This window comes from Bombina bombina, chromosome 5 (genome assembly GCF_027579735.1).
Source record: "Bombina bombina isolate aBomBom1 chromosome 5, aBomBom1.pri, whole genome shotgun sequence".
NCBI classification, from domain to species: Eukaryota; Metazoa; Chordata; class Amphibia; order Anura; family Bombinatoridae; genus Bombina; species Bombina bombina.
Window position 1 is genome coordinate 186433686 of NC_069503.1, and position 19878 is coordinate 186453563.

The window sequence follows — 19878 nt, forward strand, 5'->3', positions numbered from 1 at the left end:
ACCATTTGTGTCTTCTTCTCTTTCCATAATTCCTCAGCTGAATGACTGGGGATTGTGGGTAATGGGAGGATACTTGAAGCTTTGCTGGGGTGTTCTTTGCCTCCACCTGGTGGCCAGGAGTTGAATTCCCACTATTAATTGAATGGATTCATGGACTCTCCATGCCAGGAAAGAAAAGAATTTGTCAGGTAAGTATAAATTAGGTTGTTTTAGATAATTCTTTGAGGGTAGCTCCTGTGAGTATCGGCAGAGTTTTCCATGTCTGGCGTGATAAAGTTTTGCTCATCAGGCACTTAGTGATTAAGATTACTAATGGTTAAAAATTGTTGTTGATTTTTTTTGGCTTTGTTTTAACAGAGAGTGCCTCTACAGGCTTAATGAAGAGACAGGGGATTTGGGATGACAAGCATTGTGACTACAGTCATTTCATATTCCTCTTAAAACATGAGAATAGCTTAGAAGAAGCAAAATATGCAAATTGAGTGACATAAAGACCTTGTGGGATTTAAAAAAAAAAAGAGTGCCTGAAATTTCGTTCAAAAGAGACAAACAAAAATTAAAATGGATCACGTTTATAAGAGGTGCAAATCATCTGCAAAGTTTTAAAATATACAAACTCAGAGGAACAAAAATGTAGTAATAATGATAATAATAATAAAAAAGAAATAATAATAATAATAAAAAAGAAATAATAATAAAAGTCCTTTGCTACTAAGCCATTCCACAACCCTGAAATTAAAGTTTAGGTTTTTTTTTGTCTTTTGTATTAATTCATTTAAATATTAAGTTCCATGCTTTTTCTGGGTGTTATCCACATAAAGGATAAAGGAAATACTGACACGTTTAAATATGATTGAGAAAAACCAAAGTTCAGACTAATATTAAAAAAGAAGTTAAAAGGACATTCCAGTCAGAATTTAAATGCACATAGATTAATAACGTATTTAAATAAAAACATATTTGCAATATAAATGTATTGGCAAACATGCTTCCAGTGAAAGTTATCACTGTTTTAGTGTTAACTTTTTTCTCTGCACGTGCACGTGAAGCATAGCTAGATATTCTCAGTGCACCAGCATTTTAAATACTACAGCAGCTAAGAGAGACAGTGGGGCTTGTAACATGTCAGCAATTAACAAATTGAGTCATTACCAGATGGTAAAAGCACCTTACACTCTCTGAGCAACTGCTGTGGATAAAATGCTGGTGAATGGTGCATATTAAAATACACTTTTGAAACAGCTATAGCTTTTATCAGAAGCATTTTTGCTAATACATGTATATAACAAAAATATATATATATTCAAAACTGAAATGCATCCATGGGGATTCCAATTTTGTCTGGAATGTTCCTTTAAGTCAACACAGTGAGGCCGAATTATCATATGTCTGTTGGACTGGATCCGACAGTGGGGATCAGGTCCGCCAGACCTCGCTGAATACGGAGAGCAATACGCTCTCCTTATTCAGCATTGCTCCAGCAGCTCACAAGAGCTGCTGGTGCAACGCCGACCCCTGCAGACTCACGACCAATGAGCCACCAGCAGGGAGGTGTCAATGAACCCGATCATACTCGATCTGGTTGATTTGTGGCGATTCCTGTCCGCCTCATCAGAGCAGGCGGACAGGGTTATGGAGCAGCGGTATTTAGACCGCTGCTTTATAACTACTGTTTCTGGTGAGCCTGCAGGCTCTCCAGAAACACGGGCCCTCAAGCTCCATACGGAGCGTGATAAATAGGCCTCATTGTTTGGAAAAAATCTTATTAGAAGTAAAACTAAACTTTTATTCCAATTAGTTGTTTTTTCTTTCTAATTATGAGGATACTAAAGAATCAATTACCACTTCCAAAAGAAGCAAGTTTTTTGAGTGCGTTGGGTAGCATGTGCATTGCAAGTTGAAAGTAGAAAAAAGTTTTTGCTTGCGCGCTAACCTGACACGTGCACAATAGCGTATTCTCCCATCGACTTCAATGGAGCGCAAAAAGTGAAAAAAAACCTTATGCGAGTGCAAACCTGATCACATATTCTCAAGTGCTCTAACCTGACATGAAAATATTAATATTTCACTTTCCAATGTTTTTAGGTATAAATATAGGAATATGTATTTATAAATGCTTAGAACATATCCCCCTATGTAAAGAACATTTGAATGTGAAATATTTACAGTACAAACACAGCAAAACACTTTAAGAGGCCTATTTATTAAAGGTCTGTTGGACCTGATCCGATAGTGCGGATCAGGTCCGACAGACCTCGCTGAATGCGGAGAACAATACGCTCTCCATATTCAGCTTTGTACCAGCAGCTCTTGTGAGCTGCTGGTGCAACGCCGCCCCCTGCAGATTCGCGGCCAATCAGCCGCCAGCAGGGGGTGTCAATAAACCCAATCGTACTCGATCGGGTTGAATTGTGGCGATCTCTGTCCACCTGCTCAGAGCAAGCGGACAGATTTATGGAGCAGTGGCTCTCAAGCTCCATTCAGAGCTTGATAAATGGGCCTCTATGTATGAATATTGCATAAATATGATTTTTCAGCTACTTGACTGCAAAATACTTCAATATAAATTTGTCTTTATATGTATTTATGTGTTTATATGTATACATATGTATTTATGTGTTTATATGTGTATATATGTATTTATGTGTTTATATGTGTATATATGTATTTATGTGTTTATATGTGTATATATGTATTTATATGTGTATATATGTATTTATGTGTTTATATGTATACATATGTATTTATGTGTTTATATGTATACATATGTATTTATGTGTTTATATGTGTATATATGTATTTATGTGTTTATATGTGTATATATGTATTTATGTGTTTATATGTGTATATATGTATTTATGTGTTTATATGTGTACATATGTATTTATGTGTTTATATGTGTATATATGTATTTATGTGTTTATATGTATACATATGTATTTATGTGTTTATATGTATACATATGTATTTATGTGTTTATATGTATACATATGTATTTATGTGTTTATATGTATACATATGTATTTATGTGTTTATATGTATTTATATGTTTATATGTGTTTTTAGACTGTGCACTGTTTTTCTATTGCTATATGAACATTTGGAAACTTTCACAAAGATTCTCTTAAGCTATATTTATTTATCTTGTTTGTTAAAGGCCTGGTTCCATTTTGGGGTGAACTATACACAAAATGGCGACAGAGAATTTCTATCAAATTCTTCTATTAACATTTATTTCTTACAGAATTATTTTCACTTCTCTAAATCTAAGCTCGTCCCCGAGAGTTCATTATTAAGATTGTAATCTGGAACGATCATTCGTGACAGTGAGTTCAATAATATACGCACTCTCTGGAACAAGTTTGAACTTTGTGTGCATGGAGGCTCCTCCCCTATAAAGTCGCTCATGATTCCACAATGTCATTTAAGGGTCTCTTACAAAGATACTAAGCAGCTGGGAAGTGGGGTTAAGATTTACAGTTTAATAGAAGTGAAAATCCTAAAAAAAAAAAAAGGTATTAGAAGTGTTTTTGCATAAAAAGTCAAAGTCGCCATTTTGTATACAATTCATGCAAAAATGTTACCGGGCCTTAATCAAACAAGGACTTGAAAATTACTTGAAAGTGAGCCCAAAAAGGATTGCAATCCCCAAGAAGTTTTCATCTCAATAGTGTAGATAGGGCTTTATTTTTTTCCAGCAGCCAAAAAACATTTGCAAGTGAGAGATGAAACTGCGCTATTGTGATTGTTCAGAATAAAAAACTTGCCTAAAACGCTGTTCCTGATTAGATTATGATTAAGGCCTCTATATGATATTCTAATAGAAGGCTGTTTATCATGCAATATTATGTCCCTTGATCTTAAATATTAATTCATTTAGGCCTAGAGTACGAGTGGAGCACAATATTGCGATTTTTTGAGCTCCACTCAGTAATACCATCGCAGAAGAGCGTGCTTCCATAGGCTCCAATGGGAACCTTGTTTTCATGCCATGAGACACGGCAAACCACCTAGCGCAATGCAGGGGGCAAATCCCGCAGCGTTGGGCAACAGACTAAAAATATATATAAATATAGAACATTGTTCTATTCCTATTAAAGTATACAGTTGGAAATTAAAAACTTCATAAACTGTAATTCTTCATATGTCATATATCTACTAAAATGTAGCTGTGATTTGTTCTATGTTGGTCGTACTACACGTCCTTTAAGTAAGAGGATATATGAAAATCTTTATTACATTGAAACAGGCTTACTGAAACGTTCTGTCTCCCATCACTTTAGCTAGGTACCTAAAAGAAAAAAGAAAGATTTTTCATTTTTTGGGATTGAACATATACCCATAGACAGACGCAGAGGTGATCATGAGAAGACACTTAAAGAGACACTGAACCCAAATTTTTTCTTTTGTGATTTAGATAGAGCATGACATTTAAGGCAACTTTCTAATTTACTCCTATTATCAAATTTTCTTCATTCTCTTGATATCTTTATTTGAAATGCAAGAATGTAAGTTTAGATGCCAGCCCATTTTTGGTAAACAACCTGGGTTGGTCTTACTGATTGGTGGATAAATTGATCCATCAATAAAAAAGTGCTGTCCAGAGGCCTGAACCAAAAAACCCGCTTAGATGCCTTCTTTTTCAAATAAAGGTAGCAAGAGAACAAAGAAAAATTAATAGGAGTAAATTAGAAAGTTGCTTAAAGTTGCATGCTCTATCTGAATCACAAAAGAAAAAATTTGGGTTCAGTGTCCCTTTAATTAATGAGAAACATACTGGATATTTAAACTCCAAACTTTGCAACCCAAGGGAGTTAACGAAAATGTTGACCTTGTATCTTTTATATAAGTAAAGCTCAGCACAAAAAGGTTCTTTGCCATTTGAATCATTGTAGTCTTTCTTTCGGTAGTATACTGTACATATTTTGGGGTTATGATTGTAATTATATAGATTTTAGTTTTTTTTCTTTGTGTGCTTTTTTGTTTTTTTTTGGTTACTATTACATTTCCTTATATTATATATTTTATTACTATTATATCGTTTTTACTTTTTGGTTCATTTGGGATCCCTAGCCAGCAGGTATCCAAGATCTACCATATCATACTAACAAATTTATCTGTAAATCAATTGGCATATATTATGCTGTAGTTTAGTATATTAATTATTTTTAATATATAAATTCCTTTTAGTGAATGCAAGTCTAAACAACATACCAAATAATATAGTATTTGCAAAAGAACTTTTTTTTTATGGCTAAAATGGTAATTTTATCTCCCCTTTTTTGTGCATAAAGTAATATCATCAGTAACATCAAATATGTATGGGTGATGTTAATATTAATATCAAAACCACTAAACACACGTATAAATGAATATGTATGCAATGTGCCCTGTGCACAACATCAGAAACACATAACAGAGTGTATTTTAGTCTAAATGTAATTTCTTTAATGCGTAACTTTCTTCTTAGTTGATACAATGTTCATAATTATATTTGATGTTGAAACTGTCAATCAAAGAATCATGATTGTTCTATTGGTAACCGCTAAACCGGAAGTATCAGCAACACATAATAGAGTGTATTTTGGTCTAAATTAATTTCTATAAAGCGTAACTTTCTACTTAGTTGACACAATATTGTTCGTAACTGTATTTGATATCTAAACTGTCAATCAAAGATTCATGACGATTCTATTGGTAACAGCTAAACCAGAAGTAACAGTTTAAGGGTATATAGAGACAAGTCGTAGCACACTGATACTACACCTGATGAAGGGGCGTGACCCAGAACGCGTTGTGAGTTTGCAGGTATTGTCTGGCCAGACAAGTGATTTGCGGCTTGCTTTTATCTACTTTGAGTTTTACTATTTTATTTTTATTTTATTTTTTTCTAGTCTTTTCTAGTTAGTGACTTTATATCCTTTGTATTTATTTATGTCCAATATGCTATAACCCATGGGACCACTAGGTTTTTAACTTAATCTACTCCTGTTTGGAATTTTATACTTTGTCCTGTTAAAGGGATATTCCGGTCAAAATTTAAATGCACATAGATGAATTACATCATTGAATAGTAACATATTTGCAATATACATGTATTGTTAAAAAGGCTTCTTGTAAAAGTTATCACATTTTTCTCTGCATGTGCACGTGAAGGATAGCTGTATATATTTTTAGCGCACCATCATTTTAAATATTGTAGCTCAGAGTGCCAGTGAGGCTTATATCATGTCAGCAGTTAACAAATTGGGGCCTATTTATCAAAGCGTCAACTATGTTGCATTCACCGGTGTTAATACGCTCGCCAAACATCACTGCCGCGGACCTGAATACGATCTCCTTATTTATCAAAAAAGTAGTCAAAAACATGCGCGTATGGTGCAAAGAGCATCGGACTGGTGTTAACTAACAGTCATCGATGTCACAGTTATTCAGGTTTTTCCCAACTTTATTTATACCATTTCATTACTGTCCATGAACAAGCACATTTCTCTAAAGCTAGTCTTTTATTTTTCATCTGTTAATGTCCAAGAAATAGATTGATTTATACCTCAACAAACAATATCTCATAGAAAGTTTTTTTTTATATTTATTTGTTATATGATACTTTCACAGAAATTAATGTGTATTTGTATTTCTAGGAGTCATATTTTTTATTTATTTTTTAAATTATTATTAATGCTAGAATTTGTAAATATATCCTTGTGTATATATATATATATATATATATATATATATATATATATATATATATATATATATATATATATATATATAGTCTTTAGAGCATGGCCTAGTACTCACTGGAACCTTTGAACCACCGGGTGTACATCAAAGAGATCCTGCATAATTCACAGATCCAACATATCGCAAAAAGGAAGGCACTCGCCGGGTTTAATAAGGATAAAGTTTTATTCCTTATGATGTAACGTTTCGGAGTTTTAGCTCCGTTTTCAAACTGACAACAAGAATCAATGCTATACACAGCCTTAAATACCCCTTCACCTTAATCACCTAGTGCAGGTGTTGCACAACACCTGCACTAGGTGATTAAGGTGAAGGGGTATTTAAGGCTGTGTATAGCATTGATTCTTGTTGTCAGTTTGAAAACGGAGGTAAAACTCCGAAACGTTACTTCATAAGGAATAAAACTTTATCCTTATTAAACCCGGCGAGTGCCTTCCTTTTTGCGATATATATATATATATATATATATATATATATACACACATATATACATACTAGTCAATAAGCCTGCCCAGAGGGCAGTCTAATTATTTTTTAAACTACAGATGTAGAAACAACTTATTTTGTAGCTCTTCTTTTATATAAATATTTAAGCTACAGGTGTAGCAATACTATAATTTTAATGGACTACTATCTTAAATATATTATTAACCCCTAAACCACAAAACCCCCACATCGCAATAAACCTAATTACCCTATTAACCCCTAAACCGCAACCCCCCACATTGCAATACACCTAATTACCCTATTAACCCCTAAGCCGCAAAACCCCCACATCGCAATAAACCTAATTACCATATTAACCCCTAAACTGCAAAACTCCACATCACAATAAACCTAATTACCCTATTAACCCCTAAACCGCAATACCCCCACATTGCAATAAACCAAATTACCCTATTAACCACTAAACCCCCACATCGCAATAAACCTTATTACCCTATTAACCCCTAAACCGCAACCCCCCACATTGCAATACACCTAATTACAGTATTAACCCCTAAGCCGCAAAACCCCCACATCGCAATAAACCTAATTACCATATTAACCCCTAAACTGCAAAACCCCACATCACAATAAACCTAATTACCCTATTAACCCCATAACCACAAAACCCCTACATTGCAATAAACCTATTTAGCCTATTAACCCCTAAACCACAAAACCCCCACATTGCAATAAACTTATTTACCCTATTAACCCCTAAACAGCAAAACGCAAGATGGTGAAGTCTTCTTCCAAGCACAACCTCTTCTTCTTCCAGGAACATACTGCGCGGAGCAGAGATGAAGACTGAAGACCAAGGAGCTGAAGACCGGCGACCCTGGAACTGCAGACCATCGACTGCGGAGCCATGGAGCGTGGAGGATCCTCTTCGCACGATCTCCGCCGTACACTGAATAGTGAATTCAAGGTACGCGATTAAAGATGGTGTCCCTTGAATTCCTATTGGCTGATTTGATTCTTCCAATTCAAATCATCCGATCGGATGAGAGCTACTCAAATCCTATTTGCTGTTCAAATCAGCCAATAGGATGAGAACAAGTGAAATTCTATTGGCTATTCAAATCAGAAGGGGGTGTTTTTATTTTGGGGGGTCTTTTTTATTTTCATAGGGATTAGGTTTAATTTTGTTAAATTTGGTAATTTGATTTTTTATTTTCTGTTATGTTAGCCTTTTTTATTTTTTATAAAATAATTTTTTTTAATATTTTTGTAACTTTAAAATGTATTAGTTTAAGTAATGTGTATTTATTTAATGTGGTGTTAGGTTAGGGGTTGTTAGGTTAGGGTACTTAGTTATTTAGATAGTTATTTGCGTTTTGCTTTTTGGTGGTTTAAAGTGTTAATAAGCTAATTAGGTTTATTGTGATGTGGGAGTTTTGCAGTTTAAGAGTTAATAGGGAAAATAGGTTTATTGTGATCTAGAGGTTTTGCGGTTTAGGGTTTAATAGGAAATTAGGTATATAGCAATGTGGGGGTTTTGCTGTTTAGGAGTTAATACTTTGTGTAGGATTTTTTGTTTTTGTTATATTTCGTGCGGACAGTGTTTTGTTTTTTTTTAAATACTTGATGCAGACGTTTTTTTTAAATACTGAGTGGTTAGTTTTTAAAAAAAAAATACTTTAATGTGGGCGATTAGTTGTTGCTTTTGTAATGCTCCATTTGCCTTCACTGCATCCTATTGGATTCCGAAAATTGCAGGGTGGTGAAAGAATCCACCTTTGGTGGTGAATTATTTTGTCCTCGCGCTACCAGCATTCCATTAAGGATGCAGGATATATCCAGGTGATATATCCATCCAGGATATATATATATATGTGTGTTATGTCAAAAATCTTTTGCAAACATATTTATGTGTCCCTAAATTCATTTTTTTGTTCTAAACAATGTTGTCTGTCATATCTCTGTGTTTATTTATACCACTATATGTATTTATTGTATTCTGAGCAGGAATAATTGCGAATATCACATGTAATCAGAGTATCATATGTACTTATTTGCAATCAATGGATATTTTAAAGGGATAGGAAAGTAAAAATTTAAGTTGCATGATTCAGATACAATTTTAAGATTGGATATCAGAGCGCCAAACAACGTAGGCAGGGTCTATGGGCAGATAGTCAAATACCAAAGGTAACAATAGGTTGAAATAATATGATTTAATACATAAGATTAAAAAGTTGGTACATTTAAAATTATTCAACAATTAATCATGGATCCATGTTACACTTTAAAATATATATTGAAACACTAGGAACAATTTAAAAATGCTTGTAGAACAATAAATAACAACAACAAAAAATCTAACAAATAATGTCTATCGCATAAACTTAAATTCTAATATGTGAATGCTAGGAGCGCTTATGCACACTCTATTTATAAAAAGAATGGGTTACAATGCACAGGTGGATAGATTCCAGGTTGCTTGAAACCAGTGGGTGTGAAATGTAAGTGGCTCCGAATTGGGGTTTTGCCTATGTGTTTATCCAAAATTGTGTAAATCCTAACAGGTGGACAAAAAATGTTACAGGAATGTCTAGAACCTGAATTCAAAATATAAGACCTGAGGTTGTGCCTATGTGTTTATCCTCAGGTCTTATATTTTGAATTCAGGTTCTAGACATTCCTGTAACATTTTTTGTCCACCTGTTAGGATTTACACAATTTTGGATAAACACATAGGTAAAACCCCAATTCGGAGCCACTTATTACAGGGACATCTCTAGGACATTGGACTAAGAGCTGACCGTTGTTAGGATTCGCCTGGGAACTCTTCCCCTCAGGATTCCAGGTTCCTTCATGTGATTGCCTTTTAATTTACTGTTTTTTGGATTACAATACTTTTTTTTGTTCTTTTTTGTTCTTTTTTATCTTTTGTTGAACATCATTTTTGTATCTGGTTTTTTATTTTTTTATTTTTGTTTTTTCACTGGATTTCATCTTTTTTGCCTTGGGTATACCACCCTTTTTCCACATTTGCCACTCAATGGCAGTTATTCACTTGTGATTTATTGTTATTTTTTGCACTGCAGTGTCATTGGGACTTTTTAATATATTATAATTTATTGTGATTTTTTGCATTTTTGATGTGAATTGTTTTTTCTTATCTTTTATACACATAGTGATCACAATTACTCTCACTTATGTTGCACAACATTTGCACTATCATGTTGCACATTTAAGTCGCATACATTTTTATGTTGCTTACACATTTTGTTTATTTGTGTATCCACAAGCAAATGTGGATTTCACCATTTTAGTTTTCCACCCCTTGGATCCAATTGCTATTTTGCACTTTGTGAGTGTATCAGCTCAACACTCCACCTTACCATTGTTTTTAACCACTGTTTTAATAACTGTTTTTTACTCATTTTATCTATTGGTACCAATACTGTTGAATTGTAATAAATTCTTGTTCAGCCTTAGCAGGTATATTTCATTTTTAGTGTTTATATTTTTCCCTTAGCCTTAATTGGCGCTGTACATATTCCATTATTACCAGTAATTGTAACTTAGGTTAGGATTTATTTTACAGGTAAATTTCAGTTTATTTTAGCTAGGTAAGCTATTAAATAGTTAATAACTATTTAATAGCTATTGTACCTAGTTAAAATAAATTGAAATTTGCCTGTAAAATAAAAAAAATCCTAAAATAGCTATAATATAATTATTATTTATATTGTAGCTATATTAGGGTTTATTTTAAAGGTAAGTATTTAGTTTTAAATAGGATTAACTTAGTTATTAAGAGAAATATTATTTAGATTTATTTAATTAATATTTAAGTTAGGGGGGGTTTAGGGTTAGTGTTAGACTTAGGTTTAGGGGTTAATAAATTTATTACAGTGGTGGCGGTGTAGTGGGGGGCAGGATAGGGGTTAATAAATGTATTATAGGTGGCGACGGTGTAGGGGGAGTAGATTAGGGGTTATTAAATTTAATATAGGTTGCGGCAGGGTCCGGGAGCGGCGGTTTAGGGGTTAAACTATTTATTTAGTTGCGGCGAGGTGCGGGATCAGCAGGATAGGGGTTAATAACTTTATTATAGAGGGCGGCGGCATAGGGGGGGCAGGATAGGGGTTACTAGGTATAATGTAGGTGGCGGTGGGGTCCGGGAGCGGCGGTTTAGGGGTTAACATATTTATTATAGTGGCGGTGGGCTCCGGGAGCGGCGGTTTAGGGGTTAATACATATATTATAGTCGCGGCGGGTCCGGGAGCAGCGGTTTAGGGGTTAATACATTTATAAGAGTTGCGGCGGGGTCTAGGAGTGGCGGTTTAGGGGTTACTAACTTTATTGAGTTGCGGGAGGCTCCGGGGGCGCCGGTATAGGGGGTAGAACAGTGTAGTTAGTGTGGGTGCTTAGTGACAGGGGTATCAATAAAGCTGTAAAAAAGCCGAAGAGCAGCGAGATCGGATGAGTGATAACTCTCACAATCTGCTGCTCATCGCCCCGTACTTGGTGCGCGGCTTTTTGACAGCTTTATTTATAACTTAGGCGAAATTTTGCAGGTCCGCGGCATCGATGGTAGGCGAGCTTAGGCAGGCGTATTGGACCGGCGAAGGCAGGAAAAGTAGACACGTTGATAACTACCCCTCAGTGTGTCCAATGTAAGCATCAATGTTTATCTTTAATACTAATTTCACATTTTCCAACTTTCAAAGTATAATGCGCAATGTAACAAATGGCACTTACAAGTTCTGATGAGTGATCAATGACATGTATCGAGCAATTTGATTTGTTAGTAATTGTTTACAATGTGTATTTGAATCAGATTGGCTGATGTCATAAATCATGTGATTATGCATATTCCAATCAAAAGTGGTGGAAAAATTCACTAGTGTGTGGGTTATTTAGGAGTTTGCGTCATAATTGGTGTTAAAAGTGTTGAGTCAAATATGGCGCAAAGTGGAGAGTGGGACCTGTATTACATGGCTTAAACATGGTGCACATAGATTTTCCCAACAGATAAAAAGAAAGCTATATTATGTATTTATTTCATGTTTATCTCCATATCTATTGGTGCAACAAGTTTGGGGAAAAACTTTGCACCAAATATCTAGAAATAATATTGTCCCCTTGCTTTGTAATGAGAGACAAAGTTGTGGCATAATCCATAAGTAGTAATGTATTTTCTCCTGTTAAGTGTAGTCAGTCCACGGGTCATCCATTACTTATGGGATTATATCTCCTCCCTAACAGGAAGTGCAAGAGGATCACCCAAGCAGAGCTGCTATATAGCTCCTCCCCTCTACGTCATACCCAGTCATTCTCTTGCACCTAACTAATAGATAGGACGTATGAGAGGACTGTGGTGTGTTAAACTTAGTTTTTATTTCTTCAATCAAAAGTTTGTTATTTTAAACGGCACCGGAGTGTGTTGTTTCTTCTCAGGCAGCATTAGAAGAAGAATCTACCTGAGTTTGTCTATGATCTTAGCGGTCGTAACTAAGATCCACTTGCTGTTCTCGGCCATTCTGAGGAGTGAGGTAACTTCAGAACAGGGGATAGCAGGCAGGGCTCACCTGCAAGGAGGTATGTTGCAGTATATTATTTTCTAAGGAATGGAATTGACTGAGAAAATACTGCTAATACCGATGTAATGTAAGTGCAGCCTTAAATGCAATAGTAGCGACTGGTATCAGGCTGATATGTATGTATGTATACTCTGAAGTATTTCTGGGGAATGGAATTTCACTAAGAAAATACTGTCTATATTTAAGTAATATTTGAGCCTGCACTGCAGTGAAAGCGACTAGCAGCAGGCTTATTAATAACATTTCATAATTTTCATTTTTAAAACGTTTACTGGCATGTTAATCGTTTTTTTCTGAGGTACTTGGTGATAAAACTTTATGGGCATGATTTTTACCACATGGCTGTCGTTTGTTTCTGAATAAAAACAGTTTACTGAGCTTCCCCACTGTTGTAATATGAGTGGGAGGGGCCTATTTTAGCGCCTTATTGCGCAGTAAAAATTTAGTCACAGTCTTCCTATTTCTTCCTCCATGATCCAGGACGTCTCTACAGAGCTCAGGGGTCTCCAAAACTAGTTTTGAGGGAGGTAATCACTCACAGCAGACCTGTGATAGTGTGTTTTGACTGTGATAAAAACGTTAATATTAAATTGTTATCCGTTTTTTGGGTATTAAGGGGTTAATCATCCATTTGCTGGTGGGTGCAATCCTTTGCTAACTTAATACATTTACTGTGAAAAATTGGTTGCTATAACTATTTTGGTTCATTGTTATTTCAACTGTGACAGTTTTTTGTGCTTCTTAAAGGCACAGTAGCGTTTTTTATATTGCTTGTAAATTTATTTAGAAAAGTATTTCCAAGCTTGCTAGTCTCATTGCTAGTTTGTTTAAACATGTCTGACACAGATTAATCTCTTTGTTCACTATGTTTAAAGGCCAATGTGGAGCCCAATAGAAATTTGTGTACTAATTGCATTGATGCTACTTTAAATAAAAGCCAATCTGTACATGTAAAGAAATTATCACCAGACAACGAGGGGGAAGTTATGCCGACTAACTCTCCTCACGTGTCAGTACCTTCGCCTCCCGCTCAGGCGGTGCGTGATATTGTGGCGCCAAGTACATCAGGGCGGCCCATACAAATCACTTTGCAAGACATGGCTAATGTTATGACTGAAGTACTATCTAAATTGCCAGAATTTAGGGGTAAACGCGATCACTCTGGGGTAAGAACAGAGTGCGCTGATAATAATAGAGCCATGTCTGATACTGCGTCACAATTTGCAGAACATGAGGACGGAGAGCTTCATTCTGTGGGTGACGGATCTGATCCAAGTAAACTGGACTCAGACATTTCAAATTTTAAATTTAAGCTTGAGAACCTCAGTGTATTACTAGGGGAGGTATTAGCGGCTCTGAATGATTGTAACACGGTTGCAATTCCAGAGAAAGTATGTAGGCTGGATAAATATTTTGCGGTACCGGCGTGTACTGACGTTTTTCCTATACCTAAAAGGCTTACAGAAATTGTTAACAAGGAGTGGGATAGACCCGGTGTGCATTTTTCACCCCCTCCTATATTTAGAAAAATGTTTCCAATAGACGCCACCACACGGGACTTATGGCAGACGGTCCCTAAGGTGGAGGGAGCAGTTTCTACTCTGGCTAAGCGCACACCACTATCCCAGTGGAGGATAGATGTGCTTTTTCAGATCCAATGGATAAAAAGTTAGAGGGTTACCTTAAGAAAATGTTTGTTCAACAAGGTTTTATATTACAACCCCTTGCATGCATTGCGCGTGTCACGGCTGCGGCGGCATTCTGGTTTGAGTCTCTGGAAGAGACCCTTAGCACAGCTCCATTGGATGAGATTATAGACAAGCTTAAAGTCCTTAAGCTAGCTAATTCATTTATTTCTGATGCCGTAGTACACTTAACTAAACTTACGGCTAAGAACTCCGGATTCGCCATTCAAGCGCATAGAGCGCTGTGGCTTAAATCCTGGTCAGCTGATGTGACTTCTAAATCTAAATTGCTTAACATTCCTTTCAAAGGGCAGACATTATTCGGGCCCGGTTTGAGAGAAATTATCGCTGACATTACTGGAGGTAAGGGCCATGCCCTGCCTCAAGACAGAGCCAAACCAAGGGCTAAACAGTCTAATTTTCGTGCCTTTCGTAACTTCAAGGCAGGAGCAGCATCAACTTCCTCCGCTCCAAGACAGGAAGGAACTGTTGCTCGCTACAGACAGGGCTGGAAACCTAACCAGTCCTGGAACAAGGGCAAGCAGGCCAGAAAACCTGCTGCTGCCCCTAAGACAGCATGAAGTGAGGGCCCCCGATCCGGAAACGGATCTAGTGGGGGGCAGACTTTCTCTCTTCGCCCAGGCTTGGGCAAGAGATGTCCAGGATCCCTGGGCGTTAGAGATCATATCTCAGGGATATCTTCTGGACTTCAAAGCTTCTCCTCCACAAGGGAGATTTCATCTTTCAAGGTTATCAGCAAACCAGATAAAGAAAGAGGCGTTTCTACGCTGTGTACAAGACCTCTTACTAATGGGAGTGATCCACCCAGTTCCGCGGTCGGAACACGGACAAGGGTTTTATTCAAATCTGTTTGTGGTTCCCAAAAAAGAGGGAACCTTCAGACCAATCTTGGACTTAAAGATCCTAAACAAATTCCTAAGAGTTCCATCGTTCAAAATGGAAACTATTCGGACCATCTTACCCATGATCCAAGAGGGTCAGTACATGACCACAGTGGATTTAAAGGATGCCTACCTTCACATACCGATTCACAAGGATCATTACCGGTATCTAAGGTTTTCCTTCCTAAACAGGCATTACCAGTTTGTAGCTCTTCCCTTCGGGTTAGCTACAGCTCCAAGAATCTTTACAAAGGTTCTGGGCTCTCTTCTGGCGGTACTAAGACCGCGAGGAATAGCGGTAGCTCCGTACCTAGACGACATTCTGATACAAGCGTCAAGTTTCCAAACTGCCAAGTCTCATACAGAGTTAGTTCTGGCATTTCTAAGGTCGCATGGGTGGAAGGTGAACGTAGAAAAGAGTTCTCTATTGCCACTCACAAGAGTTCCCTTCTTAGGGACTCTTATAGATTCTGTAGAAATGAAAATTTACCTGACAGAGGACAGGTTATCAAAACTTCTAAATGCTTGCCGTGTCCTTCATTCCATTCAACACCCGTCAGTGGCTCAATGCATGGAGGTAATCGGCTTAATGGTAGCGGCAATGGACATAGTACCTTTTGCACGCCTGCATCTCAGACTGCTGCAATTGTGCATGCTAAGTCAGTGGAATGGGGATTACTCAGATTTGTCCCCTATGCTAAATCTGGATCAAGAGACCAGAGATTCTCTTCTATGGTGGCTTTCTCGGCCACATCTGTCCAGGGGGATGCCCTTCCGCAGGCCAGATTGGACGATTGTAACAACAGACGCCAGCCTTCTAGGTTGGGGCGCAGTCTGGAATTCCCTGAAAGCTTAGGGATCATGGACTCAGGAGGAGAGACTCCTTCCAATAAACATTCTGGAATTAAGAGCAGTTTTCAATGCTCTTCTGGCTTGGCCTCAGTTAGCAACTCTGAGGTTCATCAGGTTTCAGTCGGACAACATCACGACTGTGGCTTACATCAACCATCAGGGAGGGACAAGGAGTTCCCTAGCGATGATGGAAGTCTCAAAGATAATTCGCTGGGCAGAGTCTCACTCTTGCCACCTGTCAGCGATCCACATCCCAGGCGTGAAAAACTGGGAGGCGGATTTCCTAAGTCGCCAGACTTTTCATCCGGGGGAGTGGGAACTTCATCCGGAGGTGTTTGCCCAACTGCTTCATCATTGGGGCAAACCAGATCTGGATCTCATGGCGTCTCGCCAGAACGCCAAGCTTCCTTGTTACGGATCCAGGTCCAGGGACCCGGGAGCGGTACTGATAGATGCTCTGACAGCACCTTGGGTCTTCAACATGGCTTATGTGTTTCCACCCTTCCCGATGCTTCCTCGATTGATTGCCAGGATCAAACAGGAGAGAGCATCGATGATTCTAATAGCGCCTGCGTGGCCACGCAGGACCTGGTATGCAGATCTAGTGGACATGTCGTCCTGTCCACCATGGTCTCTGCCTCTGAGACAGGACCTTCTGATTCAGGGTCCTTTCAAACATCCAAATCTAATTTCTCTGAGGCTGACTGCATGGAGATTGAACGCTTGATTCTATCAAAGCGGGGATTCTCGGAGTCAGTGATTGATACCTTAATACAGGCTAGGAAACCTGTTACCAGGAAAATTTACCATAAAATATGGCGTAAATACTTATATTGGTGCGAATCCAAGAGTTACTCATGGAGTAAGGTTAGGATTCCTAGGATATTGTCTTTTCTACAAGAAGGTTTAGAAAAGGGTTTATCTGCTAGTTTGTTAAAGGGACAGATCTCAGCTCTGTCTATCCTTTTACACAAACGTCTGTCAGAAGTTCCAGACGTTCAGGCTTTTTGTCAGGCTTTGGCTAGGATTAAGCCTGTGTTTAAGACTGTTGCTCCGCCATGGAGCTTAAACTTAGTTCTTAACGTTCTGCAAGGTGTTCCGTTTGAACCCCTTCATTCCATTGATATCAAGCTGTTATCTTGAAAGTTCTGTTTTTAATGGCTATTTCCTCGGCTCGAAGAGTCTGAGTTATCGGCCTTACATTGTGATTCTCCTTATCTGATTTTTCATTCAGACAAGGTAGTTCTGCGTACTAAACCTGGGTTCTTACCTAAGGTAGTCACTAACAAGAATATCAATCAAGAGATTGTTGTTCCATCATTGTGCCCTAACCCTTCTTCAAAGAAGGAACGACTTCTGCACAATCTGGACGTCGTCCGTGCCCTGAAATTTTATTTGCAGGCAACTAAGGATTTTCGTCAAACTTCTTCCCTGTTTGTCGTTTATTCTGGACAGAGGAGAGGTCAAAAAGCTTCGGCTACCTCTCTCTCTTTTTGGCTTCGTAGCATAATACGTTTAGCCTATGAGACTGCTGGACAGCAGCCTCCTGAAAGGATTACAGCTCATTCTACTAGAGCTGTGGCTTCCACTTGGGCCTTTAAGAATGAGGCCTCTGTTGAACAGATTTGCAAGGCTGCAACTTGGTCTTCACTTCACACTTTTTCAAAATTTTACAAATTTGACACTTTTGCTTCTTCGGAGGCTGTTTTGGGGAGAAAGGTTCTACAGGCAGTGGTTCCTTCCGTGTAAAGATCCTGCCTGTCCCTCCCGTCATCCGTGTACTTTTAGCTTTGGTATTGGTATCCCATAAGTAATGGATGACCCGTGGACTGACTACACTTAACAGGAGAAAATATAATTTATGCTTACCTGATAAATTCCTTTCTCCTGTAGTGTAGTCAGTCCACGGCCCGCCCTGTTTTTTACGGCAGGTCTAAATTTTAAATTAAACTCCAGTCACCACTGCACCCTATAGTTTCTCCTTTCTCGTTTGGTTTCGGTCGAATGAATGGGTATGACGTAGAGGGGAGGAGCTATATAGCAGCTCTGCTTGGGTGATCCTCTTGCACTTCCTGTTAGGGAGGAGATATAATCCCATAAGTAATGGATGACCCGTGGACTGACTACACTACAGGAGAAAGGAATTTATCAGGTAAGCATAAATTATATTTTTCATTTTTATCCCTATATCTACTAGTGCACCAAATGTGGAGCAATAATATTGTTTGATTTAGAAAGGGTATACAAATTTTATAAAGTTTCTAATTCACTTTTATTATGTAATACACTTCATTCTCTTGCAGCATCGAACATAAGCTTTTTGTGTTTTCAGACTCCCATTAAGTTCTATGGCATCCGCGACCTCAAGGGTGGCGGATTGAAAACTAGGTATGCTGCGTCGGAAAACACTCAAGCGTAACTGTAGAATTTTTGATGACTTTGTGAGAGCTTTCAATAGTGTAGATTAGGAGGGCGAATGAACACGATTCCGCTCGAATTCCACTGTTTTTCAACTCACATCAATCTGTGTCGGATTGAGATTGCGGGATCGTATTTTACATCAAAAATGTCAACATTTGCTGATCTTGACGCTTTGATAACTATGGCGGATCAATCTCGCGACAATTACAATGCGGATTTCCAGCGTATTTTCAGATGATGCTTTGATAAATAGGCCCCATTGAGTAATCACCAGATGATACAAGCACCTTAAGCTCTCTGAGCAAGTGCTGTGTTTCAAATGCTGGTGCACGGTGCATACTTAAATACACATTTGAAACAGCTACAGCTTTTGTTAGAAGCATTTTTGCTTTTAAATGTATATTACAAAAATGCTTCTATTCTAAACTGAAATGCATCCATGAAGATTCCAGTTTTGGCTGGAATGTCCCTTTAACCCCTTAACCCCTTAACGACTGAGGACGTGCAGGGTACGTCCTCAGAAAAAAGGCAGTTAATGCCTGAGAACGTACCCTGCACGTCCTCAGTGTGGAAAGCAGCTGGAAGCGATCCTGCTCGCTTCCAGCTGCTTTCCGGTTATTGCAGTGATGCCTCGATATGGAGGCATCCTGCAATAACCTTTTTAAGTAATCCGGTGCAGAGAGAGCCACTCTGTGGCCCTCTCTGCACCGGAGATCGGTGGCTACCTGCGTTGGTGGGTGGGAGCCGGACCGGGAGGCGGGTGGCGGCCATCGATGGCCATGTGGATGTGAAGGGGGGCGGGATCGTGGGCGGGGGTGGCTGGGGGCACGCACGGGCACGCGCGCGTGCACGGGAGGGTGGGGGCGGGCGCGTGCACGGGGAGGGAGCGGGTGGGAACCGCTACACTGCAGAAAATTTGAAAATAAAAAGATAAAAAATATCGAAAATTTAAATAATCAGCAAGGTGGTGGGGGTTTGTCTGTGGGGGGTGGGGGTGGGGGAAGCTACACTACAGAAAAAAAAAACCAAAGACAAAAAAAGCACTTTTTATTGTAAACTGGGTACTGGCAGACAGCTGCCAGTACCCAAGATGGCCCCCAATAAGGCAGAGGGGAGGGTTAGAGAGCGGTTTTGGGGGGGGGGGGGGATCAGGGAGGTTGGGGGCTTTTTTTTTAAAACCCTTTTATTTTAGTACTGGCAGACTTTCTGCCAGTACTTAAGATGGCGGGG